Source organism: Cynara cardunculus, assembly GCF_001531365.2.
Source record: "Cynara cardunculus var. scolymus isolate 2C chromosome LG 3, CcrdV1, whole genome shotgun sequence".
In the NCBI taxonomy this organism is placed as follows: Eukaryota; Viridiplantae; Streptophyta; class Magnoliopsida; order Asterales; family Asteraceae; genus Cynara; species Cynara cardunculus.
In genome coordinates, this window is record NC_037530.1 from 15,958,340 (window position 1) to 15,965,423 (window position 7,084).

Here is a 7,084-nt window from a genome sequence, read left to right on the forward strand (position 1 = left end):
TGGTATGTTTATGCTTATGAATGGTATGTTTATGTTTGATATTTGTGTTTCTCATCATTTTTTGGGATGATATATGCTTTGCTTTCAAGGTAATACATGGATTTTGAGGAAGAACTTTTGCTAGTTATGATCATTTATTGGTATTGGAAATACAAATTATCATCAAGAATACAACGAATAAGAGATAACACDTYCRCCTTAACCGGTCATGCATATACGCTAGAATTGTTAGGCGGTTCGAATACACAATGCGTTGAATTGATGCGGCTATCTCGGGACGCGTATATACTATTATGCAACCATTTTAAACAAARAAATTGGTTGCAAGATAGTAGGAATGTGACCGTCGAGAAGAAGATGGCTATATTTTTGACAATTATTGGCCATAATGAACGCTTTAGAATGGTTAAACGGAGATTTTAACACTCTACGGAGACTATTCATAGACACTTTCGTGAAGTGCTACGAGCAATGATGAAATTTGCAAAAGAAGTTATACGGCCGACATCCTCTGACGAAACGCAAAACACATCAGAACGTCAAAGAAACCTGAGACAAATATTTCCGATATGTTTTCTATTATATTATGTAAAAGCAACAAGCCTGTTATATTGTCTATTAATTTGTATTTCTAAATAAAGGGGGCAATGGGTGCATTAGATGGAACTCTCGTACATGCAGTCGTACCTGTTGATCAACAAGCTCGTTATAGAGRTAGAGGAAGAGGTGAATGTTATCAAAATGTTTTAGGTATTTGTGACTTTAATATGCTTTTCACATTTGTTTGGCTGGATGGGAGGGTATAGCACATGATGCTAGAGTGTTGAGAGAAGTTGCTTTTAGTCCAACTTCTGGCTTTCCATTTCCTCCACGAGGTATRTAAAATWTTYACTCAACTTTACCATTTCTTATACATTTTATATTAACTCAATTTTCGATTGTAGATAAATATTATCTCTGTGATGCTGCTTATGCCAATACTCGGGGTTTTATGACTCCATATCGCAATACGAGGTATTGGCTTGCTGATTTTCGACGACAACGTGCCTTGACCAAAGAAGAAAGGTTCAACCATGCTCATGCGCAACTCAGAAACGTTATCGAGCATGCCTATGGTGTCTTGAAGGCAAGATTTCCAATTTTAAAGCAAATGGCTCCCTATCCGTTTCGCATACAAAGAAACATTGTGATTGCCTGTTTTGCGGTTCATAATTTTATACGAAAATGCAATTTGCACGATCAATTATTCATGGATTACGACAACGACCCTATGTATATTGCCGAGGGACAAGAAGGAATCGAGGGAGGCGATGAAGATGACATGGATGGAATGCATTTTGGCACTCAAAACAATCAATATATGACTAATTTATGTGACCAGATTGCGAATCAATTAATGTTAAATCCGTCAAATTAAGAATTGTTAAAAACTATTATGTTGGAATTTGGATTGTTATGTTATTGTTTATTCATGAATTTGAAAAATTATGTTTGGTTGGACTAATATGAAATCTTGTTTCGAACTAATAATGTTACGTTTGTTTGGATTAATATGAAATATGTAGTTATTTTTGTAAAATTATTGTTTCATTCAGATATCAGCCAAACAGCTTTATTTCATGCAGTACTAAATCATTCGGAGGGTTAAAATGGTAATTTTACTGTCATTCAGAGAACAGTTACCAAACAACATTATTTCATTCAGCACTTAACCATTCTGACCCTCTTAACCATTCTGACCTCTTAACTATTCTGCACTAAATCATTCAGCAACTGTCAAACAGCCCCTTATTCTTCCATAATAATTGGATATAAGTTTGATTATGAGAATTTCAAAACTATTTGGAATTTGGATGTTGCTGATTTTGAATTTGAAGAGGTGGATTGGGCTTCTTGATCTGGAAATGAATCCGTATTATATGGGTTTTACTTTGGGCTTCGATTTCTAATCTATGGACTCTCACGTCACGATTATTTTTAAATCACAGGTCCAAATGCTTTTGGTGATTTGGATGATGTTGGGCTCCTTCTGGATGAGCCTAAATGCTGGTGTTGGGCTTATTCTTCCATAATAATTTTCTGGATTGTATTTCTTTTTGGGCTTGTTGGCTTGCTTGCTATTGCTACTTTACTTTTTAGTTCTAAGTGTTTTTCCAAAACATTTTCTTCCCTCGTATTTGTAATTTATCGTTTTATGAATAAGTTTTTTCGGGGTTCCGTCCTCTTTACCCAAAAAAAAAATGGAATAAACTTATTTTTCTCGGATGTCGACCTTTTGCTTAAGATCAAATGTGGTATATGTTTTTAGTTTAACATATCTATCCCGATTCTTAGGGTTTTTTTTGTTTGTTTTGTTTAGATCAAGTATATTATATGTTTTTAGTTTGATATCTAATATATGGGTTTTCAGCTTGTTTGGTATTTTATTTTTTATATGAGAATGTCCATTATGCTACTTGGTGATTTAGTTATTTATATGTCATCTTGGTGTTACTACTATCAAGGTTTGACACACCTCTCTAATTACAATTCAAATATTATAGAATGTTATGATAAAGTGTAGTATTTGTTTTTATCAGTTTAATATCTTATATGTGGGTCATCGACCCCACTTGATATTAATTTTATTTTTTTATGAGGAAAAATTTATTATCTTAGCTTGATGATGTGGTTCTCAATGCATCGCCTTGAACTTCCACTGCTGTTGCTACAACTTACGTTTTTCTCTAATTTTCACTTAAAATATTATTGAACGTTTCTTTTTCATAACTTCAAATGAGATTTCAATTAAATTTGTAACAAAATTAACATCGTGATTTTGTCACCCTTTATTAGATTTCAGTTAGAACTGTGACTTCTAATTTAAACAAACTATTAACATTAGTCAAACATTTGTAGAGTACTTTGTAACAACCTTCTCGAGCAAATAATAACTTAAATTAACATATGATTCTAATATTGTTGTCAACTCCTCTTAAAAACTTTTAATGTCAATAAGTAGTTTCCACACACATTTGCCTAATTATTTTAGAAGTGGCTTCAAATTTTAGTATATAACATTATTTTTAAAGATTGTATTATGACTACCGCGTAACATACAGTTGGGACACTAGTTTTAGATTGAAGTGAAATATTGAAAGTTAAAAAGGTTCGTTATTTATGTAAGCCATGATTGTCCTCCAATTTTTTGAGTTAATAGTAGTTTTTTCTAACAAACTCAATCATTAGTCTCAAATGTCAATATAAATAACATATCAATCATCAATGTATCAATATAATAATTGATCAATTAATATCAATATATGTATATAAAGCAAAACTACTTACAAGATATTTACTTGGTTGAATTTGAGTTATCTTACATTGGTAAAAAAAAATATCATCAGTATATGAATATGATTAGTTTTTGAGTATCCCACATTAATGATTCATTCAAACATTACCCAATATTCAAATGATTATGAAAATTTATTTATAATTTCCAATCTTATTATTAACTTTTGGAAGTCATGTCACAATCTTATTATTTGTCTTAATCACAAATAATAATATCTTTTAGTCTCTTGCCAAACAAAATTATTAATATTATTCATAAATAAATTTATCACAACATATAGAAAGGATTTTGTCAAATGGATGTAAATAGCCCCAAAGGTTTGTAAAGATTTAACTAATCCACGTTATTCCTTTTTTACATGAAAATCTATAAATGTTTAAGCAGATTATTTTCAAACATTAAAAATATTAATATTCTACAATTTAATATTGTCATGATAATGAAGTTTCACTTGCATCATATTTATTGTCTTATAAGGATATGAATTAATATATCATTCTTTATTTACGTAAATGGTTGACACAACTCATCTCAAATTCGACATCCTAAACTCAAAAGAACTTAAGTATCATATATAGATATCCAATATAGAGACTACTTCTTCAAAATACTTAAGACCACCAATTCCCTAGTGACGCCAAAAACCAACCGCAATAAAAAGGTGCAAGCAAATACCGTCAAGTTTTTGAGACGACATATTGGTCCTAGCTTTAACAGGGAATACAATCTACTAGAAATCCCCAAAGAACTGCGGAAGGCCCTGAAAGAGAAAATCGGGAATATTCATTACCCCATGTTCCTCGAACTAATCGTACAATAGAATAACATCGACTTACTCGATTAAAAGAAGTATATGATTTCAACAAAGAAATGTTGCATCTCAAAATGCTTTTAAATCTCTATGGCAGGGAAGTCACAAAAATGACATGATCAAGAAAATCCGTTCCACATTTCCTATATCAATAATTGTACTAATGAACTAGTATAAACTATAATATAACCTTTAACAAACTCATTCAACCTAATGCAAATGGTGGAGAAACGTAAGAAGGTTCTTTAGAATAAACAATACTAGACATAACGAAACAAATTTTTTTTTGAGGTCAATTATACAAGTATTTGAGGTGTAAAGAACTCCAAATAAGGAGAGTTAAATAATTCACACACGCACATGGCAACTATACACCAAATGGACAATGTCAGTAAAGGGTCAGGGTCAAGTCAATAAACGGGAAAGATTTTCAAGAATTTGGCGTGGAGATGCAACTGCTAGCCCAACTAATAATAGACAATCATACTAAGAAATTCACCAATGAAAAGGGAATAAGTTAAAAAGGAATATTAATATAGGTATGGTACTATTAGATATTAGTTATTTAAAAGCACCTCTTATGTTTTCAAATATTTAGATCTTGATAAACTAAATAAATTCAATATAGGTTGATTATTTGCTTATGTAAATTTATTTCAAATATTAAATAAATTGCATTTGCATATATATATATATATATATATATATATATATATACCTANATATATATATATATATATATATATATATATATACCTAAATCTATATATAATCATTGTAGATGTAAAAGAATACATCAAATAGAATTATCAAACTCTTAACATTCTTCGTTCTGTATAGAAATGTATCGAGGAAACTTTTTTGGGACCTTTCATACAATCCTAAGAAATAGAAGATTATTCATTGAATTAACATCTATGATTCTCCCAACTAAACATCAGATAATGAATTGTAATTTCCTTGTTGCCTAGCACAAGATTAATAGTCATTAAAACACTATATTAAGATAACTTTATTAAGATATTTGTTTCAAATGGAAATGGGCCGGTTGAGGTTGTTAGTAATCAACTTTATATTGTCCAAAATGGAAATCAAATTATGAGAATGGAAATGCGTATATCTGCTCTCATGAATATGAATGGAATTATATATTAGAGAAACTAATTAATGGATTATATGGGTCATTGAATTATTTATGTTACCTATAAACAACTTTGAGACATGATGCATATATGTTTTGACATGACCATGAGGGACACAATGGTCATGACATAATGATCCATGTTGAGAAATACACATAAGACACCTGATATTTCGAGTGAAAGGCGAAATAAGGCAATTATCCAAGTTGCAACTGTTGACTTTTGTATCACATCAACACCATCGTAACAACATGCCCCTTCGCAAACCTATAATTTTTTCAAACCCTACTTTTTAGAAAAGATAGGAATGAGACCATTCTAAGCTAAAGAAATGATACAAAATATTCCGTTACAACGAATACAAAATGACATTTATGGACTTATACACCTAGAATGTGGGTCATTCAAGTACTTTATAGTTCTGGTTGAAATTTTGACACTATAAATAATGTCATATTATTGTCCAATAAAATGTTATACTCTTAGCACTAGCTATATGTTTAAGGGTTCACCACCCTGGTTATCTCATCAAGTCTACATGACATGGTAATGTTGGAGAATTTCATTATAAGGATTTGATGACTATTGTATATGTATTGGGATCAATGTAGAGTCTCCTATATCCCCATGTATGTATATAAACTGGTCTCATAGAATTTTTCATCAAAAGAATATAGATGGGTATTGGTTATACGCACCAATTTACCCACATCTGTCCGGGGTTATGAAAATATTACGTGTAGCTTTACGTATTCGTTTTAGGCCCATTACTAGGCAACTGGTCTCATACATACCAGTTGGTAATTGGATATAAGTATGATATTTTACATTTACGCACATTTGATTGTATAGTATATGTGCCAATTGGGCCCCTACAATGGACCAATATGGATCTTACAAATGATTAAGTATATATGTTGGATATGAATCTCCAACAATTATCCACTATTTAGAAATTTTGTCGAGTGATCTTTATACCACATAATTTGTGGATTGTCACTTTGATGACAGTTTTCCTATTGTTAGGGGGAGATAGAAAAAATTGATTTTCTAAGGAAACAATAGGAACTGTCATGTAATGTTCTCATCATGTCTCGTTTTGATCCTCAAACTTCACAATGTAAAATTGAAATCAAATGAATCAGACCCGATACTTGATACATTTAATATTATTCCAAAAGTGACAGGATCACACATACCAACTGCAAATATACCTATAAGGTTAAAAGTCCCCAAAGGGAGCACAACACTACTTAAAAGTGCATTGCAATCACACATAGTGAAGTGTGGTTGATGTTATAGCTACCAAATGGAAATGGTAGAAGCAATTGGTTCGGTAGATACTTATCTAGAGGAATAGAAGAGTAATGCATAAACCATTTATCATCAATACATAAAACCTTTCATAAGATTTTCTCTAAATATAACTATGTCCATGAACCATTACTGGAGGACGCTCAAAAGTTGATATTAATTCAAGAGAAGAAAGAAAATAAAATGAACTAAAACGCCCTATCATGGATTTAACTAATTCAAACTTATTTGAATCCCTAGTTAAAAAAACCCCATTAGTGTAGCTATTGAGAAATCTCGAATGAAACTGATATTAGTTTGCTAAGACCCTAAGCTTCAAATATGTAATCCCACCCTTGGTGTACTCAACTCCATTATTTTCGTAGCCTTGATTGAAATGAACTTTATCTCGTTTTCGTGACCCATAAAATGAGTTTCATGCAACTTGTTAAAAGGAAGGTTGGAAAATAATTTTATGGGATCTGCAAGATTGGTGGCTTA

At 31.2% G+C, this 7,084-nt stretch overlaps 1 pseudogene; it reads left to right on the top strand.

Annotated features, from left to right (window-relative positions):
- Window positions 1–2,534: 2,534 nt before the first annotated feature.
- LOC112510662 lies at window positions 2,535–2,716 on the top strand (annotated as a pseudogene).
- Window positions 2,717–7,084: the final 4,368 nt, after the last annotated feature.